Source organism: Ambystoma mexicanum, chromosome 4p (assembly GCF_040938575.1).
Source record: "Ambystoma mexicanum isolate Mex_15411 chromosome 4p, UKY_AmexF1_1, whole genome shotgun sequence".
Taxonomy (NCBI): domain Eukaryota; kingdom Metazoa; phylum Chordata; class Amphibia; order Caudata; family Ambystomatidae; genus Ambystoma; species Ambystoma mexicanum.
Window position 1 is genome coordinate 300,426,504 of NC_090927.1, and position 27,145 is coordinate 300,453,648.

At 45.8% G+C, this 27,145-nt stretch overlaps 1 protein-coding gene across 7 annotated transcripts in view; it reads left to right on the forward strand.

Moving 5' to 3' along the window:
* The window catches only part of ITSN2 (intersectin 2), a 2,589,317-nt gene that overhangs the window by 188,095 nt on the left and 2,374,077 nt on the right, over positions 1-27,145 (forward strand). The gene's annotated exons all lie outside the window — the stretch shown is intronic.

Here is a 27,145-nt window from a genome sequence, read left to right on the forward strand (position 1 = left end):
AATGGTGGTCCTCCACCATTGAAGATCTGCCACAGACGACCTCGCAGTGGGGACCTCCTTCCAGGAGCCCTGCCCACAACGGTTACCACAGACTCCTCCATCTTGGGTTGGCGTGCTACTCTGCTCCACCTCAGTGTCTGTTTTTTTGGACGCCCCAAGAAGGGCGCTTCCATATCAATTACCTGTCACTTGCTAACTGTCACTTTATATACGTATGCGCTATGTACGCACCCTGTCTTGCTCTCATGCCTGGCCGCAAGCGCTTCACTGATAAACCACCATATCACACTACTACGCGTACTCTCTCCTATACACATCATTCAACTTGAACACAGCTATGCTATAACACATTCGGCCTAGCTGTTCTCATACTAACATGATCCCACAAACACCTCATCATCCTGATAAAACACAGCTGGCTGAGCACATTCCGGCTAGTTTAGGTGTCTCCTCAGGCCTAACGCAGCCAGAACTCAGTCTGAGTGTCCACCCTCCAGACTGAACACATCCAACTGATTTCCTCAGCACCACACCTCCCGCTAAGAAGCAGCTATCATGCAACAACCACAACAGCTGCACACATATTCGGTGCGCCCACGCACCATACGACACACTCTCTCTCTCTCTCTCTCTCTCTCTCTGCTGGCCTGAACTGCGGTTCCCAAGGGCGTTCAACCTACCAGCACTTGGAGGTCATACCAATGATACATAAGGCGCTATATAAATGCCAAGTAACATAACATAACCTGGAGCTCTTAGCAGTTTTTCTGGCGCTCAAGGCATTTCAGCCCTCAATCACCAACAAAGTGGTGCGGATACACACAGACAATGCCGTGGCAATGTTTTACATCAACAAGCAGGGGGGCAGCAAGTCTCCCCTCCTGGTGGACCTGGCTATCCAAATCTGGGATTGTGCCATCCAGCACAATGTCTGGCTGCAAGCTGTGCACATCCCGGGCCACATCAATGTGACTGCAGACTGGCTCAACCGTCAATCTGCAAAGTTACAAATGAGAGTTGAACACGCATGTTCTCACTGCAATTTTCCAGCAATGGAGTACCCCAGCTGTGGACCTCTTTGCGACTGCATCGAACAGGAATCTTACTCTTTACGCTTCCAGGGACGGGCTCGGATCGTCCTCCTTGGGGGACACCCCTGAGATCCCGTGGGACAACATGAGTGCATACGCATTCCCTCCTCTGCCCCTAATACATTGCTCACTCTGGAAGCTCACGAGTGCATCCAACTGCACTCCCCTCTTCATAGCGCTGTGGTGGCCAGCCAGGTTCTGGTTTTCGGACCTACAGCACCTGTCGAGGTTTCCTCCGTTCAGACTGTCTCGGGAGGATAGCTCAGCGGCAACATGGTCACCTTGGAAGCAAGAAGACACGGAGCAACACAGGTTCGATCCCCGGGTCCGCTCTTGGAAACCTCTGGGTATTAAGCGTGTTATAAATAACCTATCATATCACAGATACCCAACCTTCTTCACCAGAGCAATCACCAGTTGTGGCATCCCTCCCCTCAATTGCTCTGCTTGGCAGCATGGTTCCTGAGTTCCAGTCATTGGCGCAGTTCAACCTCTCTGAGGACTACATGCGAATAATGCAAGCGGCGCGAAAGCCCTCTACGAGAGCACAATACAGGAGCAAATGGCTCAATTTTTGTCACTGGTGTCTGGCAAAGAGCCTTGACCCCCAGGCAGGCGTCTATCGACACTGTTTTGTCTTTCATATCGGACCTTGCAGCTTCTGGTTTAAATGTCTTGTCTTGCAGGACTTATTTGTCCTCCATTGCGGCTTATCTGTCCACGGACAGCTGCTCTTTTTCGTTGACTAACCCGGTCATTAAGAGACACTTTGCGTGTCTTCATCTTTTTCCGTCTGTTCGTACTCCTCATCCCAAATGGGATCTGAATGTAGTCCTCACCGCTTTATGCCATACGCCTTTTGAACCTATGGCCACTACTGATCTCAAGTACCTTTCTTGGAAGGTTGCTTTTCTGATTGCAGTAACATCGGCAAAGGCGAGTAAGCGAGCACCAAGCTCTTTCTGTGGAACCTCCATTCGTCTCTTGACACAAGGATAAGGTTGTGCTTTGCACTCATCGTTCCTTTCTTCCTAAGGTGGTTACTGATTTTCATTTGAACCAGTCAATCTCCTTACTGGTCTTCTTCCCGAACCCGGCCTCTGATGCCGAGCGAGTTCTGCATAATCTAGACGTTAGGAGAGCCCTGAAGTTCTAACTGGATAGAACCGGTGAACTCGGAAGCTCCTCACAACTTTGTCACGTTCGGCAAACCGAAGGGGGAAACCAGCCCCGAAAGCATCCATTTCCCGCTGGATTGCGCCATGTATTTCTGATGCCTACAATGTTCAGGGCCTTCAGCCACCAAAGCGCATCCATGCACAACTGGTCCGTGGTAAAGCGGCTGTGGTTGCTTTCCAAAAGTAAGTCCCTTGGGAGTCCATCGCCAGGGCGGCTACATGGGCCTTTCCATCGGCTTTTTGCAAACATTACTGTCTCGACCTGAGCTCACAGGCTGATGCCCAATTTGGCCAGGCAGTTCTCAATAATTTATTTCAATAGGTTTTCCATCCTATGGTCAGTGCATGGGAATCTCCCACAAGTATGGAGGAAAGGGGACAAAGTAGGGGTACGACAGTTACTCACCGTAGTGACTACTTTAGTCCTAGTCCATAGTCCCCTTTCCTCCATACTCCCACCTTCCCCTCTAATAAGAGTTTCCTCGATTATTGCTAAATGGTCCTGGACCTGTTGATAGAAAAGGACTGAAGGGCGATGCACGGGCAGAGCTTAGGAGGGCGGCACTATGGTCACATGCGGTAGCCCTGCGAAAAAATAAAAGGACAAACATTTTCATTTTTGATGCTTTAAAAGTGCTCTGGTCCCGTCCCAAAGGACGGAATTTCCGACAAGTATGGAGGAGAGGGGACTATGAACTAGGAGTAAGGTAGTCACTACGGTGAGTAACTTTGTCATTCCTCGCCCCCACATCACTGCAGTGCAGTACCAACAGGCTAACCCTGACCCAGAGTTTGATTCGGCACTTAGTCACCAAAGACAAGCACTTTTCAGTCGTCCAGGTGTTTTCTAGCAATTTCTGTTAACCTCTGACTAGCCCGATTTGGGCATTAGAAAGGTTACCTTACTGATGCTGTTTTTGGCGTACCATGTTTTAGTAATTGACTGTAATGCTGGCACAACAAAGGCCTTGTTTTGCGTTTACCAGCAAATTGCATACTTTAAAAAAAGAAATGATTGATTTTTATAACAAACAAAACATAACCAACACACCCGACATTTTCCGGTTACAAGCTTCTTAGCATACATTTACATATTATTCCTTACTGTCTTCCCCTCTCCCTCCCCTTTAACTCGAGCTTCCGCCTCAGTTCCTCAGATTTATTTCTCTTGGGGATAATCCCCTTCACTGTTCTCGGACGTGTCTTGTTCACTGGATTCGGCATGGGAGGATCCCGACAGTGTGGCTACCATTTGTCTCCATGCTATTAGAGGTTCCACTTCATCATCCCCCCGTCTGCTAGCTGCCTCGTACCATGCTACATCTCAGCATCTGCCCATTTCAGGAGATCGTTCCACCATACCTCTAATCTGGGTCTGTGGGTTGCTTTCCAGCCCATAGCTAGTCTCCTTTTGGCCAGAATGTAGGCCAGGTCCTTGAGTTTACATTATATGTTTTAGGTTGTGTGGTCTGGTAAATTCCCCCCCCCCCATCATGCATGCCCATACAGATTCCACATCTAGCTTAATTCCCTTTTCAGATAGTCGTAGTTTGACTTCCTCCCAGATTTTTCCCACCTCCGGGCACGCCCAGAACATGTGGATCATCCCAGCATCACCTCCCCGCAATGAGTGCATTTTTGTACTTCTGTACTCCCGAACCTGGCGATCTTCCGGGGAGGGTCATGTATGCCCTGTGGGTGACGTATAACTGAATCTGCTGCAGCCTCGCATTCCTGGACACCTTTTTATGATCTCTCTGGGCTCTTTCCCACTGCCCGTCCTGCATAGGTTCTCTCGCTTCCTCCTCCCAGTCCCGTTTCAGTTGGAGCAACTCCTTACCCACTCTAGACATCAACAGTTCATTGATCTGGGATATTTCGGGCCCTCCCTCCGAGATATCAAATACATCATTTCCATGGCAGTGTCCGGTTGTTCTGCCAGTGCAGCCTCGGAGCACGTCTCCCTCACTCGTTTGATTATTCTAGTATATGTGATCTATTGCCCTGTATGTACCCCGGTTTCATCCACTATCATTTGAAAGTCCAGTGCCTTCCCCTCTTGCCATATATCTCCTAGGGTCGCCAGGCCTACCAGCTCCCAGTATTTGCGGATCCCCTTCTTCAGTTGCTCGTCCACTCCGCATAGTGCCACGAGTGGCACCTGCGGGGAGCATGGGGTCCGGTTTCCCACGACTCGGCACGCTTTGTGCCATGTCTACTAGCCCAGTTCCAGCAATCTCGATCACCTGTGCAGCTCTGGTTTGGGTAGCCATATCAGTTCTCTTAAGAAGTAAGGGTCACATTCACTCCTCAGCAGTCTAGATTATGCCGTCTCGTCTTCTGACAGCCACCTAGCGACATATTGTAGCTGCCCTGCCAAGTGGTATATCTCGAAGTTCGGCAGGTTTATGCCCCCTCTGTCATACGTGTTTTGCAATTTCCATAAGGCTACTCGAGTTGTGCCATAGGAAACCTCTGCATAAGCTGTGGAGTTTAGTAAAAAAGCATTTGGGCAACATATATGGGATATTTACGAAGAAGTGTAGTAGCCTAGGCAGGACCACCATCTTGAGCAAGGCCGCGCTTGTCTACGATCATGTGGTATATATTAATCCCCAGGTATCTGAATGTTCTGGTCTGCCGGGGTATCTGCAGGATGGGTATGTTCTCCTATGGGACTCCCATGTACCTCCTCAGGGTGAACATGCATGATTTTTGGGGGTTCACCGCTATGCCTGAAAGAGTCGCATAGCGCTCCATCACCTCCAAGATATATTGCAAGTTTTCTTCTGGGAATAGCAGCATATCATCTGCATACAATGATATCAAGTGCGGTCCCCCCCTCAGTGTGGATCCCAATTTCTTGATACTGCTGTCTGAGACAGGTCGCTAGTGGTTCTAGTGCAAGGATATGCAGCATCGGGGACCATGGCCAGCCCTGTCTCGTGCCTCTGCTAAGTGGCCATTTATCTGAAATTATCGCTCCCGTTTTGACCCTAGCTATTGTGGAGCTATACACCATTTTCACCCACCGCAGGTACACTGGTCGCATCCCATATTCTTTCAAGGCCGCCATCATCCAAGGCCTCCTTACGGGGTCGAAGGCTTTCACTGCATTTAACAAGACTATTGCTATTTCACTTGGGTCGCCCTCTGCCTGTTCTATGATATGATCGAGCCTCCTATGGTTATCGGATATGCTTCTGCCTGGGACATAACCGGTTTGATCGGGGTGTACGAGTTTGTTTATTACTCTTTTCATTCGGTTCGCTAGCACAGCTGTGAGAATTTTGCTATCTTGGTTTAACATGCATAGGGGTCTGTACGACCCGCATTCCGTGCTTGGTTTATCGGGTTTGAGGAGAGGAATAATTACCGCCTCCCTCAGGGATTCCAGCAGTCTCCCTTTGTCAAAGGCCTCATTTAGCATTGCCAGTAGCGGGGGGGGGGGGTGAATCACTTCTTGTCTATATGTTTTATAGAATACACTGGGGAGCCCGTCTGTCCCCGGGGCTTTGCTCGTGGGCAGATGTAATACCACTGTCTCTAATTCCTCTATTGTGATTGGGGCATCCAGGTTCTCCCTCTCTTCCTCATTTAAATTAGGTAATCCTATGACTTCCAGCGTCTCCTGAGTCTCCTGCTCTCCCCTGCGTCTTCATAAAGGCGTTTGTAGAATCTAAGGAATCCCTCGTTCACTTTCACTTGGGTGTTCCAGACTTGGCCTTCTTCTCACGTTATCTCCCTGATTGCTGATCTTGGTGTCTCGTTTTTGTATAGCCATGCGAGCAGCCTCCCCGGTTTGTCCCCCCCTGCATGTTGCCTTTCAATGTATTTTTTGTAATTCAGATTACATAGACTCTCCCAGAGCCCCCCGCTAGCTTGTTGTAGTTGGCACACCTTTTCGGCGTCCTCCTGTGAGGTACCCCCTCTTGTCATAATTTCTTATAGTTTCTTTTATGTCTCCTGTAACTCTTGCTCTATGCCCCCTTGGAGTCCTCTAGATTTAGATATGGCCGCCCCCTCACTACTACCTTGAAGGCCTCACATAGGGTTCCCTCTGACTCCACGCTCCCTGTGTTATTGTCAAAATACCCCATTATTTCCTCCCTTAGGTCCTCTCAAAATACAGTATCCTTCAGTGCCTCGGCCCTAAGCCTCCATGTTGGGATTCTAGCTCTGGGGGGCTGATGTCGCCACGCCAGGACCAAAGGGGAGTGGTCCGATAATATTCTCACCTTACATTCTGAGCCCGTCATTTCCCTAGCATGTTCCGGAGTGGCGAACATGTAGTCCAGTCTCATGTACAGGTTATGTGGGGTGGCATAGTGTGAGTAGTGCTTATCATTCGGGTGTTGCTGCCTCCATATGTCTTCCAGCCCGAAGGCTCTCAGCAGGGCTAGTAGCATTTTCGTTGCGGGGGTGGGTTTATCTAGTTTTGTGTCTGATCTGTCCATTTTGGCGTTTAGCGTGCAATTGAAGTCCCCTCCCCATATGACCGCGCCTCCTATGTGGGGGCTGATTTTACTATATAGTGTCCTAAAGTAGACAGCTGTGTCTTGGTTGGGGGCATATGTGTTTATGATGCACAGTTCTCTGTTCTCTAACAGCCCCACACATCACTATCATCGTCCCGTCTGGCTCCACCGTGGCCTGAAGCTTCTCGAAGGGCACGTGTGGCACCACCCAAATGATTACCCCTCTGGCATAAGCCGAGTACGTTGCTCCTATGGTGGTCCCTCTCCACTTCTTCTTAAACACCTCTTGTTTCTCTTTGGTGAGGTGAGTTTCTTGCAGTAACGCTATATCCACTTTTTGCCTTCTCAGGTACATCATTACCTTATTTCTCTTCAGGTAGCTGTTGAGGCCTCTAACATTCCAGGTTACTATTTTAAGATCTCCCATTGTCATCCATATCTTATCCCTTCTCCCTCTCTCCTTGTCCTTCTCTCCTATTTTGCTTGGCGTAAAAGTGAGCTTGTTCCCTGTCCTATTTCAACATAAACCCCCCCCCCCCCCAACTGGCCCCACGCCCCCAGGTCTCCCCAACTAAATTCACTGCACACATTCCCTCCCCTCCCCCTGCCTTTCCCTTCCCTTCCCCTCCCCAACTGGTGCAAAGCTCCATCGCTGGATCTCAGGCTATGCCCCATTTGGTCCTTTCTCCGTAATACCAATATCAGGAACTCAGCAGGGAGTTACCGATCTATTGGTAACCTAACTAAGCTATCTATGGGGGTGTGAGAGCGAGTCCCTCAGGTCTCCTACAATTTTGTACTATTTCGCCATGCTTGGTCACTTATGTTTATGCAACCCATCTCGTGTCTATCCCAGATGGCTTCGCCCTGTCTTATATTCCAGTCCCAGTTTCTGATTCTACAGCACCTTCAATACTGCAGTCACTGTTTTACTTATCTGCTCCGTCTTCTTTCTGCATATCTGTTTCCGATGGGCAATTCTGGGTATCCAACCACCCTGTCGCCTCCTCGGGAGTGTCAAAGGCCAGAGCTCTGTTTTTGTGGTACACCTTCAGTTTCGCCGGGTACATCAGCATATATTTGTAGCCCGCTTCTTGCAGCCTTTTCTTTACTGACCCATCGTTCATTTGTCGTGTCTGCACCAAGAGTGTGAAGTCCGGGTATGCTGTGATATTCGCTGATGCCCTTTGTATCGTGCCTCCTTTCCGGAAATGTTCTAGGATTTTCTCCGTGTCTCGATAGTTCAGGATTTTGGCAATTATTGGTCTTGGAGGGGCTCCTGGCGGTGGCCTCCTTGTTAAGGCCCTGTGCGCTCTTTCAACTGCGAATCCTTGAGTGAGCGCCCCTCCTCCTATTTCTTGCAGCAACATCGTCTCGACATAGTCCATTGGGTTTGATCCCTCTGCTCCTTCCGGTAGTCCCACGATACGGATGTTGTTCCTCCGCTTCTTCCGCTCTATTTTCCAGGTTGCTAACGTGTTGTTTCAGGATGTGGATCTCTGATGTATGGGACGCACATGCAGCTGTGTTTGGTTCACTTCTTTTTCCAGTTCGCCTTTGCGATCTGCTAGCACTCTGACGTCTTGTCTGAGAAGATTCACTTCCTCCTGGACTGCGCCAACTCTGAGTTCCAGTGCTGCCTTCAGTTCGACCATGGCTGACTCCAGTTTAGTTTCCCACGTTAGTTTCAGGTCCACAATTGTTTCCAGAATCTGCTGATCTTTGCATGCCGTGTCAGTGGAGGCGGTCTTCTCGTTGCCCCTTGCCCCTTGCCCCTTCTGTCGACAGCAGTGTTCTTGCGTATTCCTCCAGCGTGAGTTGTTTCGCTTTTGTCTTGGTCTGTTTGCTCGCCATCTCGATGTTATCGTATACCTCAATTTGGGCTATCGAGAGTGTGGTTTCCAGTTCTTCGAGACTGTTTTGGAGTCAGCTGTGGTTCATGATGGAGGCTGTGGTTAAAGTCCACGTGTGCTATTTGTATTGTCTCTCGACTGGGTTGTGCTCTCCCACGTCCCTGGCCGCTGCTACTTCTATTGTCCTTGTATACCGGCCCTTGTTGGGCCGTGTGACTGCCTGCACTCTCGAGGGTTCGTGGTCCTGTGCCGGCCCTGTGTGGGACCCGAGAGTTCCTGTTTGTGATCGCGGTATTCTTCCCTGGGTGGGTGCCTTGGCCTTGTCCCACTTCTTGAAAGCCCTGTCGGGCCCCTCCTTCGCTGCTATATTCTTCCGGGTGACAATTGCATTTCCCTCTCGGTTGTGCGCTGTACCTTGGTTCGCCCCTCAGGTGCACCCATGTGTGGCACTTATAGTGCACCTTTGTCTTGCCCAAGCCGATTGTATTTGTGGTTCTCCGTGGGGCAGTCTCGCTTTGCCAGTCTCTCGATTTGGTTGCCAGCACTTCTGTTTCTATCAGCAAGCTCTGTGCCCACTATCTAGTGTTTGTACGTATCATGCACTTGTGCTGCGCATGTGTTGGGCACGCTAGGCATTCATATGACCCCCTGTCCGTACCTCGTAAGCCAATGCGGGTCTCTAGTTGCCTCTGTTCTTCTTCTACTTGGCCCGCTCGAGTTTAGCTGTAGGGCCTTGCAGCTGCCTGATGCCGAAAAGACATCTCCTGAGGCCGTAGCAGGGCTCCACACTTCCAGCCTTTGGTTTAGGTCTTACAGGTCCCCACTCCGCAGGTTATGGGCTTGGGCGGTTCCTTTGTTATGTTGACAGGGGTTCTGTTCCCAGCTGCACACTGCCTCCTCCTGTTACCTCTTGCGACCCTCCTCAGCTCCTTGCCCTGGCCCACTCTGCTTTATACTTTGGGCTCCCCACTGCGGCAGACAGGGCACCAGCCCATTCCCAGTGGCAGCCCACTGGACCTTATTTGTTTCTTGGGCCCTCTCTGGTGCCGGCACAGTGGAATTTTGTATGCATACTTCTGAGCGAGCGCTCTCCCGGATGACTTAGGGGAGGCGCAGTGCGCCGTTGTTCTTTGTGCCTCTAGGCCAGCCTGCGGCTTATCTATAGCTGTGGCCGATTTATTTGCCGTTTAAGTCTCTGTCCAAGCAGTATGTCTATTATGCCTGCCCAGTCATGCACCAGTCTTCTGTGACCCTTACGATCGTATAGGCGCCCTCGTTGCTGTTTATTAGGCGCTGCCCTGTGCTAGCACTACGCTTGTAGCCGTGTCTCCTGCTGGCGCTGCGCGTTCGTCTTCAACCGCGTTTCCATCCGACCTGCGGCTGTTGCCAAGTGTTCCTTTTCTGTGTCCGCTATGTTAGTCTACCCGTACGGTTGGATCCACATGAGATAATGTGTTGCTGTGGGTCCGTCCACTGTACTGTATCTCCTGGGCGCCTGGTTCTCCGCCCTTTCCGCATCCGCTCGCTTCCGTATAAGTAACCGGAGTTATGTAGGGGGCCCTGCGCTTGGGCAATGTCCCGTGTGCTGACGAACAGCTTATATGGAAGCTGGGTTCAGCCGCTGATGGGCAGACCGCTTGCTCCACAGTTGTCGGGTTTGCGGTCCCGGCTGTAAATCTCCCCCAGCTCACAGTGCAGTCCGCCTGCACCCTCACAGGTGCTCCCCGCCGGTCCTGCTTCAGAGCCTCTCTGCTAATCACGGTCCGTCCGCAGCGCCTATATGGGCTCCGCATTTACTGCCTCGCCCCACTCCTTTATTCTTGGCTGCTCGCCATCTTGGATTATCCCTCGGCGGACCGTCTCGATGTTCCAGGGCTCAGAACTTTAGAGTTACGATATCCATCGGAACAAAAACATGTTCCGGGCCAGCCTCACTGTTTCACACATGTGCACCAGTATTTTCATGTGTTGCCTGTTGTTTCTTGTGCGCTTTTATGCTGGATCAATGGAGGGTCGGCAGGAGCTCCTCCGGGAACACGTCCGTTTACCTGGCCCTGTAGCCACGCCCCACTGCATGATTCGCCTCTTTCTAACCGAACTGTTCTTTGGAACTAAAGTCCTATACATGTTTTCAGGGACACCATGGGTTGGTAACACTACCACATACAAGTCCAATGGCTGGCTGTCTGTTTGGGTGGCATTTAGAGACCCTTTTTAGTTTTTTGTATTCTGTACTGTATAATTTCTATATTTGTGGAGGTTTGAAGCAGCACTCCTGTTGACTCATCAGCAAACGCAATGGGATGTAATGTCACCAGAACTGAGCATATTAAGGTGGAATATGCACATTTCATTAAATTGGCTTTGCATAACCGTCCATATTGAACGTGACTAATGGTATTTGCCTTTAATAAAATCAACAGACACACAAAACCAAGAGAGGATATTTTCTTCCAATAGTGTTTTAGAAAACATCAAAAGGTGTGCATGTTTTAATCTCCCAAGAACCAATACAAATGTTTTCCCCGGATCATGCAGTACTGAAATGGGTCATTTCACCTTTAGTAGTTTGCTATTTTTGGTCAGATTATATATTGCAGTGGTGAAGTGTCGGGTCTGCAAATCTGACTGCTGTTTGATACACAAGGTCGGCTTTAATACATAAATTCAAAGAAGATATTCAATGTTTCTCATTTTAGGTGGCAGGTGGGAGGGGGGGGCTGAGCCACCCTCTGAAAATTGTGGGTGGACTCCGTCCACCCGCGTGTACCTTTGACTTGAGCCCTGGTGGATGTTTTTATGCTGGTTTGTATAGTTGCTGGTGGTGCTCTCGTTCCAATATAGAATAGGTTTGTATTCAACTTTGAAAATCCCTGTTAACTGTTGCGCCAGGAAGCCTGTAGATCTCGTGTCCTTCAAACCTGCTTAAATATATTGCCACCGTATAAAATGTTTGTGTGGTTTCCTTTAAAACGTTTGCTGAAATTCAGGATTTATATGGGAGTGCACACTTTAGGCTAGTTTTTGAAGTATCAATACTGCAGTTTGTATGAGAGTAATGTCATATTGTGTGGAGGTAAGGTGGGGAAATATATGGGCTGTTGGGAGGAGTGGTTGGAAGAATTTAATGGACAGTCGCCTGGGACAAACGGGAGAAGATGGGTTGCAAGGGCAATGCATAGTTTTTTGGAGAGCAGCTGAGTGAGCGTTTTCTGTACGTGAAGAGGGATGAGCAGGATATCGAGATGATTGTAGTTTGTTTCCCTTTTCAGTCTGTTCTGGTGCGGCTTGGCTTCTGAGGTCTTTAGGCACTTTCTTCTGGTCATAGTAGGAATGCTGAGGACTCGGAATGTGAGTGGGGAGCCATGTGGGCGGCATGCCATGGCCAAGAGGTGGATAATGACACCAAGTCTCACTGACGCCATGTCTCACTGTTTGGCCCATTCCACTCTAGTTGGGTAGTTTGTTTGTTTATTTAGAATGCGCTACGAACCCAGGGGTAACTGTGCGCAGTTTACAACGATATGCATTTTCTTAGTTAAACAATGGTAATACAATAATAACTCAACGACATATACAATACAATATACAGTGAAATCAGATTTACACAGAAGAATATACAGTAATGTACAGCAATGGAATTTCAGCATTTGTATTATCTAAACAATACTTTCATGGGTGCTAAAGTGAAGATAGGAAGAGGTGGGCACATCGTTGGGGGTGTCTACTGTGGGGTGTTTTTAGAAATGAGCCCGTGTCTAGTGTCCTTCCTGAATTTAGTGAAGGACTGGTCTGCTCTTAAGGGGGTGGGGAGAGAATGCCACGGTTGAGTTGCCAATACAGGGAAACTACTGCCCCCTGCTTTTTTTAGTTTATACCTAGGTACTTTTAGAAGGCCAGAGTTGGAGGATCTGGTGTGTTGGGAGGTGTTCTTCTTGGAGAATGTTTCCGCTAGGTAGGGAGGGGCTGAGTTATTAAGGCATTTGTAGGTTAGGGATGCTGTTTTTAGTTGTATTCTTTCGTTGATGGAGAGCCACTTATTGTATTCTCTGATCCCAGAGGTGTTGCCTTCTAGAGATACCCAAGGCAGTTCTACAAGTTTGTTTGTGACCGATTTGCTGGCATCTAAGTCAAGTGTCTAGGCATCTAGGGATGATCATGACTCTGTATGGCCACGTCTTTCTGTGCATTAGATTGTGCTCAAGATTGGTGACTAGATCAATGGTCGTGAGCGAGGGGGTCCTCAGCAGTGTTTTTTAGGCTTATAAGTGTTATAGTTAAGTTGTGTTAATGGCCTCAACTGCGGTAGTGTCAATCGGTACGCTGTATTCTGGCGCCGTCGATTTGGCGCCAGGAGTTTTGGTGCTACGCCTTGGACACAGCTCCCATTCAGGCATGCCATGTTGGCCTCCGCCAGCAGGGCGCAGAGCTGTCCACACTGGGATAGCACTTATAACAGTAATATTCCGGTGCAGAGACCCATCTGTGCCGGGATATTACGGTTTGCTTGAATATATCGTCTATCAAAGCTATGCATTTATTAGTGCTTTGGTTAACAATATATTTAAAGGCGCATGGTCTACTAAAAATTTTTATTGTCCCTACCGGTCGGCCATGTTTTTTTAAGCCTAAGTGGCTCGATTTTAGAAAACTTTCCTATGGACCTTACCCGAGTTTTCGTCCATTAAACGCACGCAAAAACAAGCACCAGGGAGCCGCCTTTTTCTGATAATCCTATCTTTTCCCCCCATCGCCCTGGCTGACCTGCTTTTGCGGCATTAAATCAATTCCCCTGCCCCTGAGCCTGACATTATCAAAATATTCATATTCCCCGCCTCTCTCTGTGACGTTACTGTGCTGCGTAGGCAAACGCGCCCAGTCGTCTTCTGCGCGACTCCACACAGAACCCGGAAACCAACACAGATCAACTCACAACACAGCGCGCCACAATTCGTAATATGAAACTGTACTTTAAAATGAAACAGCAACACGGTACATTTGGTAAAGTACATTTATTTGACATTAAATGTTTAGAGAATATTCAGCAATTGCCATATGAACTCCGAAAGCCATTTATTTTCTTTTATCTGTATCCGCAATAACTGTTCCGTTTCATCTTGAGTCACGCGCTGTTCCTTAATGGTACACAGGGTGTTCATTTTCGTAAAAAGAATCACTTTGGAAGCACGGTGAACCGCAAGGCTGTTCCATCAACTAGGCACTAGTCCAGCGTAAAGGTTGATATGTTGCTTTTAGCCACTAGTACAGCGTAAGGGCATGTGGGCCCTTGGCGATCGTCCCATAATATGGTGATCGTGCTCCAGTTGTTGACACGAAGCTGCAGGTGTCTGCTGAAGAATCCATCCGCCGGTGTCTCAAACAGATGGCAGTGGCAGAATGGGATCAAATACCTGTTATGAAAACAAAAAAATTATAATTAGTCTTGCTAGCCGAACTTCATTAATATTACTCATTTTATTTATTACGGCCGATCAGAAACTATTTGCTTGCAAGGATAGTTCAATGGAGTATGTTCCTCTCTAAAATCAATGCGAAAAGTAACGAGATAAATCGAGGCCAACACACAATGATAAACGACAGTTAGTCTACATGCGTGAGGAATGATATGATATATGATATGGCATTTGTAACGCGCCTATACTCAAGTGTTTCTAGCCGTGACGAGGCAGGTGGGGAACAAGGGCAGACAGACAACGATCCTACTAGGCCAGGTGTCTTTCTGATCGCGCATGGGGAAGGGCTGTACATGGCTAGTTGAATACAAATTAAATGATAGGGCCAGCTGGTGGCAAGTGCAAGGTAAATGCCGGGAGAAGGGGCTGAAGGATACAGAGACAGTGCAGGTAGGCAGTGCAGGGAAAAGTGGCTGGGCCAAGGACCGAGATCGGTGAGACCAGTGGACCTGCATGCCCATGTGCCCACTACGAACACGTTTTACTTGCTTTTCCTAGCTCTTCATTCATTCATTTATTCATGCATCCATTCATTAAATCTTCATTCCGGTATAAAAGCGTGTAAAGATTTACTTACATTATATTTGAAATTTCCATTGTGTCTCTTCGTAATGCAGTCTGTAAAACGGACCGTGCTCTTGACGATTTTTCGTATACTGAACTAAAATGAAACTTGGTCTAGTTTCTGAATTTTCTGCCTTATCGTCTTAAGTTATTGTGCACTCCCTTCAAATGTAGTTCTTTCGGCATGGTCCCTGTCTCAAGGTCAAAAAACAATAGACCCTATACTTCCAGTGCGACTTATGGGCCTCATCTGGGCGCTGTCCTTCGCATTCTTTATTTGCAACATCACGTAGTATAGGCATCTGTGAGAACTTGAAGTTTAGAATCCGTCTATATAGTGCGCCTCAATGTGCAAATGCGAACTGGCTTCTCTCCCAAATGCCACGGCCCGCTTGGCTGGCGCGTTCTAAGTGCCCCAATTTTGTCCCCGTTGTCTGCGAGCTTTGCAGCCCATATTGAGACATTTCATTTTTGGCGGAAGGTCAGGGAAAGTATAAAGTACCACAGGAGTTGAGTTAAAAGTGAGATTTATTGTTTGTTTGTTTTGTTTTATTATTTGCAATACACAAGCCTCCCCTCCGTTAACAGTGCGCAACAGTGCACAGCATTTACATGAGATGAGACATGAGAAAAATATATACATACACATATATGAGGTGAATAGAGAGAATTCAAAGATGACACCCAGCTTGTTCGCCACCCATGATGGTGAAGGTAGGGGTTAGGGTTACAGGTACACTGTACAATAACATTTATTTACAAAAAGACAATCGTATTGCAATTATTTAAACCGGGATTTGTACTTCACAACCAGCTGTGCTTCGGGTGGGCATGGCACAGTCGCAATGTTCGCTGGCAATGGATCACTGCTCTGCACAGAAACGTCCAAAATTCCATATCTGTGCTTTTCTAACACAGCAACAATAAGGCCTTTCACAAAGTCGAACTGCATTTCATCATAGACTGGTTTGATCACCCATTGCTTACTTCGTTTTGAAAACACCTTAGTGTAGCGAGGCATCCTTACTTAACCCCTAGTCCTAGATTGTTCACGTCCGACATTGCTGTTATGGGCCAAGACCGCTAGTAGAGTGCGATGTTTCATGCCCCGAAAGCTAAAATGCAAGCGCTTTGGCCTGTACTTTAGGAACATATTGTGGAACACCTCCAAATCTCCTGTGTGACAGAATTCTGTCAGTCCTCTCAAATCTCTTGATAGAGTTTTGTCGAAAACAATCTTCTCAATGGCTTTGTGTGTGGGTGAAGATGGAATCAACCACTTCTTCTTCCGTGCCTCCTCTGGGGACAAAGGGCCATGTTCACATTGGTGGAAATGTTCATTTGCTGTCCAGCGGTGAACGTTGGTACAGTGGTGCATCAGTGACCGCCATTTTTCAAGTAGTATTTCCACTGACCCCTCACAAGTTTTTGAGCTCCACCAAAGATGGTTGGTGATAGAATGTGACCACTGCAAAATACTTTCAAAACCTTTTTTTTTTCCCTGCAGCCGAGATTTTCTTATTGATTGATTTAGCAAGATGCCATACGTCAAATTGATGATTGATTAAGCGGGAACTGCTCTCTCATTGTCTTGGCAATTGAAACGTGTCTATTCGTGGCTATGAGGTCGATGTGCATTCCCCTTGATTGTAGATATTCCACTGATTTTATAAATCCTAGTTTCTCCATGGCCACTGACGATGTACATTGTGTTACCTGCACGACCACCGAACTCACAATTTTCTTACTATCCATGTCCTGAAAGTGGTAGGTGCAGTACTTGGCAGAAACTCCAGGGCTGTCGCACTGTCCATCGCCGGCTAGCCTGAATCGTTTGCCTTCGAATGTACTTGCTAGAGACAATTGTTCAATTTTCCAAGCATCACTAATGGCCGGAAACAGATAATCACGTTGGTATATTTAGTACAGCGCTTTAGAAATGAAATGGAGTCCCACAAACTGAAAGAAAGCCTCTAACTTTCTAAAACTGGAGCCACTAAAAAGTGATGCAGCTGCACACAGTAGATTGCCTGCTGGCAGTTTCCCCAGCATCGGTTGTGCAGACCATGAGAATCTATGATTTAATCTACAGGCGGCATTTATTTTGACGTTACTGCCTTTTATTTGACGAGTCACATTAATCAATGGCTTCCCACATACTTTCCCTCTAATGGAATGCACACATTTCAGCATACTTATAATTTCCATCAAACAACTGTCGAATACAATGTATTTGCTCTCTTTCATTAGACTGTCATCCTGCGTCAACGTTGTTTCGGCCTGTGACGACGTGGAGATTTAAACACATTGGAAAGTAATATCGCTGATATCAAGTTCTGATGCGTCTATGGATGCTGCGGCTGGTTCATTCTCTGTCATTTCGACATCTATTACTTCAACATTGATGGGAGAACACAACAATGTCGACAGGTTTTTGGTGGCAAATTTTTGGCGGGTGTAGATTGTGTAAATTGATCTGCAACTACTTCAGAGCTATCTTCAATACATTCAATAACCTCTTCTTGTGGTGGTGCGGTCGCACTGTAGCTATGGTCCAATGCAACTTTGCTGTAGTCTCCAAACAGAGTTAATTCATGTTCTGGCCATTGGACATGAGCATCTCGAGCCTGAACACGCCTCGCCTCAATTAATAGTTCCTCCATAGTGTGCACGGTCTGGCAAGCCACATCTCTCATTCGCTTCACTGTCTGTTTGTGTATAGTTCTGACACCCACGGGTAACTGGAGGAGAGATTGGAAAAGGGATGTTCAGTTTAAACACAAGATTGAGTGTAGTAGAATTGACTGGAAAAAAACATAAAATAGTCCCCAGCACAAACTTTTTTTTTCAAGTTATGAACTGTTTGTAACTAACCTATTTTTGTTTTTTTTTCTTTGCAACTTTTTTGACTCGACCTTCAACATCTGCACGCTGTAGCTCCGATTCGTTTCTGCATGTCCTCCCTTCCTCTTGCGCTGCAACGACTATATTTTCTGTATCCGCATAGACAGCACGGAATGAGGCTCCATCGTCTCCCTGAAACATAGTACTTTCATTACTATGTATCAAAATATTGTTAGCATAAAACACACGTGAGGACGAACACACAGGTACATCTCAATAGCCAAACACGATTAAACATTGTGTGCAACAATCAAACGACAAGTATTCGACCAGTGATGATCTATTTCGATGGAACTGTCAGTATCCATACCTCTGGCTCTGCATGGACTGCCATGAATGGTTGTATTGGAGAGGAGGCATCCGCATCTCCCTGAAACACAGTACTTGCATTAGTATGCTTTTCAATATTGGAAACATAACACACACTTGGGGTCGACGGCACAGGTACATATAAAGAGATAACCGCAAATGATGCATTGTCCAAAAGAATCAAGGAAAATCTAAATATGATCATAATACAGCTGAACCCCTGTTAGATTTGTTTGTTGAAATGGTCAGAGCAAGTGAACTGCACTATAATAGCAACAATAATCTATTAGATATGTTTAATCAATTAACAGAACAGGTCAGAGTAGCCATAAGCGATAAACGTAGATATAAGTCTACCAATGAAAGATGGAATTTAGGAAAGAAGAAGAAACATGATAAAGCAATCCAACAAAAAAAGAAAACCTTACGGAAAGATATACGGGACTGTATTAAAGAGAAAGATGAACAAGCAACGAGTAAAATACGACACCTTAAGATAACATATAGAAGATGGCTGAAATTCCATCACAAAGCAAAAAAAGAAGAGATGTGGCGTTCGCTAGCCGATGCATCTAATCTTAAGAACAGTAAAATGATGTGGGACATCATTAATGAGAAAAAAGATACGTGTATACCGATTAATTGTGTTTCTGAAAAGAAGTGGATCACCCATGTTACTAATACTATTGGTAGACTAGCAGAAGATGAAACTGACTATAAACCAGTAAAAACTGAATGGAAAGGTAACTATACAGTAGACTCACTAAATAAAATAATTAGCAAACTTCCTAAGTCCGGAGTTGCTGGCCCAGACAACACCTGTAATGCCCTATTACAGAAATCCCCTGCAAAATGGGCTAAGGTATTATATATTGTCTTTAAATGGATAGGAGTACATGGGAAGATCCCAAATTCATGGAAGAAAAGTATTAATACTTACGGTACACAAAAAAGGAGACCGCAAAGAACCCAGTAATTATAGGATGCTAGCGATGCTGGATATTCCAGGTAAAATCTTCGGTAAAGTCTTGTTAGAAGAGCTAAATAAGTGGATAACCAACTGTAAAATTCTGCCTGAATACCAATCTGGCTTTAGATGTGGGTCATCCACAGCCCACAACATAGCCATTTTGGTTAATGCAGTAGAATATTCCTGGCTAAACCGAGGACTGCCTGTATATGCTGCATATATAGATTTCTCTGCAGCATTCGATACAATAGCACGTAGCAAATTGTGGGCTAAATTAGAGCAATGGAAGATACCAAGTGGCCTTCTTTACATGATCCAACTATTGTACAAAGATACCTCGGTCAGGATACGACTAGATGCGGAAGGACAACTCTCAGAAAACATCCAGACTCTACGAGGGGTAAAACAGGGATGTACTTTAGCAGCCACCCTTTTTAATCTTTACCTCGCCGATTTTCTGCAAAATGTGAATTCCATTAACATGAATGACATTAAGTTAGGCAAACTGATGCTAAGATGGTTGGGATATGCTGATGACCTTATTTTACTAGACCGTACACCTAAGGGACTACAGGCAAAACTTAACGAACTTGAAAAGTATACAAACATTAACAATCTTGTTGTAAATATTAGCAAGTCTAAAATTGTGAAGTTCGAAACGCAGGTAGCTAAGAAGAAGAGATTTACTGGAGGGTGGAAACTAAACCAACAATGGATCGAAATAGTACATGAATATAAATATTTAGGAGTTATCATAGACGACAAGTTAACATGGAAGGCACATTGGATAGAGACAAAAAGAAAGTGTATGATAGCAACTATGGCACTGAGTAGGTTCATAGGTAATTTAGGCACCTACTCTGTTGCAACAGTTGTAAAATTATATTCAGCTAAAATTGTCTCAAGTTTAATATATGGGGCAGAAATCTGGAGCAGCAAATTAGGGGACAATATTGACAAATTTGAAGCCAAGATGTTAAGAATTCTGCTGCGAATGCCAAATGTAGTACCATATGAATACATGATGCTAGAATGTGATTTATTAAGTATAAGAAGTAAAGTACAACTGTCCTCTGCCGTACTATATGCGAAGCTTACACGACTCAACAATGATACCTTTATAGTGCGATTGATGGAACAATATAAGGGACTTGATTGTAAAACAGATTTCAAAACAATAGACAGATGGAGATTAAACTACCTCCAAAAGATCAAAAATAAGACCTATACCTGGCTGCTATATTCTGTAGCCCAGATAAAAAATAAATTGAAAAAATTAATTTGGGAATTAGATAGAGAACAAAAAATAGTAAATTTGGCCACTAAAATGAATACTGGAATATATATAGAATATATACAAAAGAGGACACTGAAACCTAAATACCAGATGTCCTACCCTAATTGCTCCACCATTCGATGGTATCTGTTGTTCAAATTTAATGTATGTGAGGTTTTAGAAATATTAGGAGCACGAGTGGGAATCCCTCGCGGACAAAGACTGTGCCGTCTTTGCGGCACCGATGCGATCGAATCGGCATACCACATTATATGTGAGTGTGAAAGTGTGCAAACTATACACACCCAATATCTGCTGAAATATGACAACTCAATGAATATGTGTAATATGCATAGTGTATGGGAGAAGCTTGTGGAAGGTAATGATGTAAATCTAATTTTTTATTTAATGAAATTCTATGTGTTGATTTTAGCAATTTTAAAAGATTTATCCCTGGATATTTTATACTATTAAGTGTGTAATGAAGTTGTTATATATATTTTTAACAAGATACTGCTAGAGATGTGTACATTCTAAGCTAGCAACTTTGATGTGATGATTTAAGCAAAAATATGTAAAACTGTATTGTTATATACATATTATCAAATAAATAAATAAATAAATATGATCACATTTCATTGACTTATTTCTCCGATTTATTTACATCTGCATCATCTAAATTGGATGTTGTGATTGTAGTGGAAGCTTCGTCGTCTCCCTGAAACACAGCACTTGCGTTAATAGGGAAGAAAGTATAGCAAATGGAATCACGTTATATGATCACGCATGATGGAGCGGTCATTATCCATACCTCGTGCTGCTGAAGAATATCTATGGATGTTGCAAATGTAGTGCGCACTTCCGAAAGCTGTTGCGCCGATTCGTATACGCATGGTCCCGCTTCCACTTCCCCTGGATTTACTTGAATGTCAGGCTCTGCATCAAGTGCAGGGGTTGATGCTCCATCAACTGCCTGAAACATAGTACTTGCATTAGTGAGGATTACAATAGTGAAAACATAACACACACCTGGGGTCGACAGCACAGGTACATATCAATGGCTAACCACGAATGAAACATTATGTAGAACAATCAAACGACAAGAATTCCAACTCTGATGATGACGCTCGATGGAGCTGTCAGTATCCATACCTCCTGCTGTTGAATAACATCTAGAAATGTTGTAGATGTGGCGGACGCTTCAGCATCTTCCTGAAAGACAGTACTTGCATTAGTATGGATAACACTAATTTTAACTGAAAGCAAACACCAGTGGACGATAACTAAGGGGTATATCAAATGGAAAGCACTAACCAAACATTCGGTAAAATGATTACACGATAAAATAAAAATATTACTTGACATGCATAAAACAGGTCTGTAGCGGATTAGCCTAGTAAGATTACCTGATACGCGCTAGAAGTGGTTGATAACTGCAACCACGTCAAGGATGTAGAATGTTCTTGCTTCAGATTCAAGGGATAGTCAAGGAGTTGTAAAGGTAAATTAATGATTGATAATGAAATGCCAATATTAAAAATAGCCATGTAAGGCGACAGAATACTTGTAAAATGCACAATACAGCACAGTTCCCTGTTCCCATATATATACATTGCGTTTGTGGGTTATGAAATTGAAAAAGAATAAATTGGTAAATGTCATTATTCAAAAAACTATACACTCATATCAATATCGAAATTATTACAAGGGATAGAACACCTACAATATCAACGAATCCGTTCGGATACCTACACACTACCGCAAGGCCTAAAGCTAAATCTGGACACTTGACTCACCGGTGGCGGAATGTGGACGAATAGAGTGGGAATAGCGTTTTCGAGCAATTTCCGTGTCGTTCGCCGTTTATTCTTCTTTGTTACCCAAGATGTTGTGTACATGTCCAAGGAAAAGTGCCGGCTGCAGATGCGGTATCGATCACCCCTCTTGTCCTGTAAGACTTGTTGGACTCTACTTTCCAGCTCATCCAGTGGATATCCGCAATGTCTGACCCATTCTCTTATTCGATCAACAGTTTTCGGGAATACATGCATTGTAGTGCCTTCAGATTTAGCATGGGTCTTCGAAGGGCAACCGCTAATCAAACAGGCAGGCATTGTTGATAAATCTGAAAAGTAAATATCGACATTATTATACGATCTTCAAGAATAAAGATTTGATACAAAAGTAAATGAATCATACAATGATCAATGCAAGGTTTGTTTTGGTCGCAGGAACTATACCAGTTCATTATATGCGGCTTAGTATTTGCATAAGTTGCAGAAATGTATAAATTTTGTGACTAAAAACTGAACATGTGACTCATCCCTTGGATGTTCTGTATTGCACGAGAAGGAAACATGCTTACATCATAGACTGGACCCCCGAAGGGTGCAATTCGATGACAATAGACACAGATGAAAATAAATAGATCTATTGATAGCATAGCAATGGAAACTCAAGTCAATAGCAATGAGACCAATGAACCTAGCACTATTGTGTACTCAACTCGCAAATAGATAGAAATTTAAAAATCTGCGAAATATGACTAGGATACATGGCCTTACCTTGACCAACAAACAGTTGGATTCAGCAAGCAGAGCAGTATGTTGCAGGAGAATAGGTGGGTGGCCACAGGTAGCACACTGATGGGTTTGCTCTAAGCGGTCACAGAAGTTCACGGATAGCACGACGACGAGCAGATTAGCGTAGATCTCAGTGGTTGCCAGGTAACACGTTCAGGAGTTGACTTGCAAAGCACAAAGATGTTCTCATGAGACATATCAAGTGGTTTATAAAGTATTAGAAACAGGGGTGTGTTTGTGAATGAATGACGTATGTATGTCGTGGTCTTAGGGGGGCGGCCTGCTTCAACGGGAGGCCAGGCTGGAGACACGGGGTCTGAGGAGGCCATGTGACCGATGGCCCCTTGGCGTGGGACACCTTTTGAAGTGTACATGTAGTTTGGCACCTTGGCCTTTCGCGCCCCTGACAGCCCCCCATGCCAGCGCGCATCCACAGGCGCGAACCGCCTTTGATACAGGGGGGTGGGAAGGATGGGCCTGGGGCGTGCAGATAAGGCACAGGAAGACTGCTGAATGGAGACACACTTATGTGGATTGCAGGGGGGCGGCCTGCTTCAAGGGGAGGCCTGGCTGGAGACACGGGGTCTGAGGAGGCCATGTGACCGATGGCCCCTTGGCGTGGGACACCTTTTGAAGTGTACATGTAGTTTGGCACCTTGGCCTTTCGCACCCCTGACAGCCCCCCATGCCAGCGCGCCTCCACCGGCGCGAACCGCCTTTATATCAATATATAGTATATCGTCTTTAAATCAATGATAGCATATCGTTGCTTATCAATAACAAATGCCACATACCGGAGATTATTGTGAGCACAGACCCACACTTCAACCGGTGTATTATAGTGGTCAAGACCCAAGGCCTGTATAATCCAATGGTAATTGTTAGTATAGATATATGTGTGACTTTTATAGAGACATAACCCATTGAAAGACTTTGAACAAGTGTTATTTAGTGCATGCATTATCGAGAATGTTATGTTAGCTTAGATAGATAGTGACCACCCTACTTCACATCGACCAGACCTTCACCCATTCGGAGCACTGATGTCTGACATCCATCCTTGAATGGAGACACACTTGATTCATTTAAAAAATCGAAACAACCGTTGTTAAAATATATGTGGTGTTTTATTTTGTATCTTATTTTGATGACACAAAAATACAAGACTTTAAACATTGTACAGTTCAGGTTGCAGCACAGCGAGAGAAAATCCCCTGTACTGACCGCTGTCACTCGGGAACGTTTCTCTAATGGCATCAACGGCACAGGCGGGTATCACTCTTGGAACGCGGTGCCCAAGCCTCCCGTGGAGCTACCATGTAAAGGAACGATAGGCCACCAGCCTGTACCACCTGTGAAAAGGAATGAAACAAACTGTTTTTAAATGACCAAGATAAGTTTAATAAACGTTTGTTGTCAATGACAATTCTTGTAACTAATGGCATTCTGCACGGACAAATGCTATCTAGACAATGCACATTATTGAACGACTTACATGCGTTACAATGATATGTAGATGTAATTTTGGATATAGTAGAAGAGCATGAAATAGGAGTGGCATGACAAGCAGAGTATACTTACTCGTTACTCGGATTACGAGGACGAACAGTTGCGCGAAGTTCATGCATAAGCACCATCATTATTCTCAACACGGCCCGTGTGAGGCAGGCTGCCCTGAAGTCTGGCAGCTCGGTGATGCATTGCGGTCGTGGCTCGCCTTCCGAAATGTAGGCCAGGCATCCCGAGTTTTCTCGGCAACAGCAGTTCTCCTCCTTGGTCGGCATTAGCTTGCACCGATTGCATGTGCACCAGGTGGAGACGCCGTCCATTCGACTAGGCCCAGGCTCTTCATCTGTTGATTCGTCCTGCCAACTGCCGTCCGAATCCCCATCGTTTTCACGTGCTTCCCTTTCCAGTAGTTCCTCCTCGGTATACTCTGGCTCGTACATGTAGGGCATTATTGTAGCCATTGTGTGTTAAACAAACTAAAATAATTTATAGCGGTGGTACTGGTATCTGTTCACACGGGCTACAAGCGGCGAAGGTAGCTGACCAGAGCACAGAAACGAGTCACAGAATACTCACAGTAACACAGATAGAGGAATGGAATCAAAAATCTGCTGCTGTGTGTTGTGAAACGGTCTGTTTATACTTATTGAGGAAAGAGGCGTCCTGCCATTTCCATGGCGACACGTCATTAGCTGAAGCGCAGCGAATGTTGACATGAGACGTGCTTTGGCGTTGGGAAATGGGCGGTACGAGTCTGCTGATGAGAGGCTCAGGGGCGGGGGAATTGATTTAGTGCCGCAAAAGCAGGTCAGCCAGAGCGATGGGGGGAAAAGATAGGATTATCAGAAAATGGCGGCTCCCTGGTGCTTGTTTTCGCGTGCGTTTAATGGACGAAAACACGGGTAAGGTCCATAGGAAAGTTTTCTAAAATCGAGCCACTTAGGCTTAAAAAAACATGGCCGACCCGTAGGGACAATAAAAAATTTTACTAGACCATGCCTTTAAGCAAACAGTAATGTCTCTGTGCCAGGATATATCTGTTAGCAGTCGAGTGCGCTGTGTCCCCGCTGGGCTGTGCAGACCTCAGTCTGATGGAGGAAATGCTTTGACCAAGCGGAAGATGAAAGGTTAGTAAGCGGTATCTTGATGCTACAAACTAAGGGAGGTGTGGATGCCGTAGAGGACGAATGTTTTACAAAGCAGATTTGGAGAATTGCAACCTAGTGCAGATGTAATGTTTGATGCATTAAGGGCTCAAGTGTTGTAGGTCAATCCTGGAAATGTGCTGGTTTATTTGCCATTTCTTTGCCTTTACGTCAGGTCAAATTCCCTGATGTTAACACTAGGTCTGTCACGCCTCAGCCAGGAGTGGCGCATGTATAAAGGTAAATGTTGTTGGGAACGGCTGATCAGTAGGTGAAGTAAGGGAATGGAGTGGTACAACTAATACGGTAAAAAATGAAAACGTCTGGCACCGTGAAAGAAAAAGGTCATTTGTGATTAAAAGGGTGTTGAGTGTTGTCATGCTAGTGCCAACATGTTGATGTTGGAACCCATAGACCTGGGTTCTAATGGCTGCCTTAGAATTTGTCCAGCAACATTTTGTGATTTTGGTTGCCTTACTTTTGTGCCACAAAATGTAAATATGCGCCATGTAAATGCATGTTTTTTTAAAATCATCTGTACAGTTATCCTCTGGTGCTGTTCCATTTACAAGCCCGCCCCACGGCCCTTCCTTCATCTCCCCAGCACATCCTGATGTCATTAATGAAGTCTCTATTAAACTGTACTAGTTGTGGTGTCTGACCCTCCCAAGTGTGTTGCCCTTTTAAGGGAATGTATCCCTCCCTTGTGGTCTGCCCTTTTAACATGGCGATGACTGTGTCATGGACAATGCTAATAAAAGGAGCCCCAGCAGGCACGTGCACCAGAACGGCTGCAGAATCCGAAAGAGGAATGACTGGCCCGTCTCTCATTTAAGCCTGCAGGCCCACACCTGTGAGCACGGGCATGGCAGGCCATGCCGTGGGACCGTCGAGCCAGGAAGGTGGCAAGGGTCTGCATGGTAATGGGTATGGCCCGCCCTGCCCACTCTGAAGACTGTCTCCCCTGGCAACCCTCTAAGTGACATAGCACACCTGCAGCCTGCTGGATGCCCCTAGAAGGTCCCTCCTACAACACTAGTTACTAGTTGTCCCGGGAGGATAGCTCAGCGGCAACATGCTCTCCTTGGAAGCAAGACGACACGAAGCAACACAGGTTCGATTCCCCGGTCCGTGCTTAGAAACCTCGGGGTATTTAAGTGCGTTATAAATGCGCAACTAAGACAAAAAACGGTTGCACAACTAAAAAACAAACAATTCCTGTAACAGCGCCTCGATGCCTGCGGGTTGTGTGAGCGCATTAAAAATGCAATAAATAAATAAATAAAACAGTTCTACCATGCAGAGCCACGCCTCGTGTAGAGTTAGTTGCTCCGTCAGTCATCACGTAACTGGGTCTTGCCTGCTATGTTGACGCATCCGTAGCTCTGCTATTTGTAGTTAAAGCAACAATAGCTTATTTGGTTTGCTTAACACATCTAATGCATTAGCTAATCGTACTGTAACCAAGCATCATGTATTCAAGTTCCATATGCGGGGCTGCTGCCTGTAACCCTCAAGCAAGCCTTATTAAGTTACCTTATAGCGCCTCAATGCCTGCGGGCTGCAGTGCGCTTTACAAATCCAAATAAAAATAAATAATGTAACTACTTGACGTCCAATCCTATTCCATGCCCTTTTTTAAATGTAGTATTTTGTGAACTGCGCTTGTGGGTTCCACGTTGTATTCCCCCCACTTGCCACCTGTGTATGTTGCGTGGCCTGCCAGCGGAGACTGCCTTCCTTTCAGCTCGGCACTGGGCGCTGACTGTGCCTGCACCACGTTCCCCGCTCCCCCCTCCCGAATGTACACTC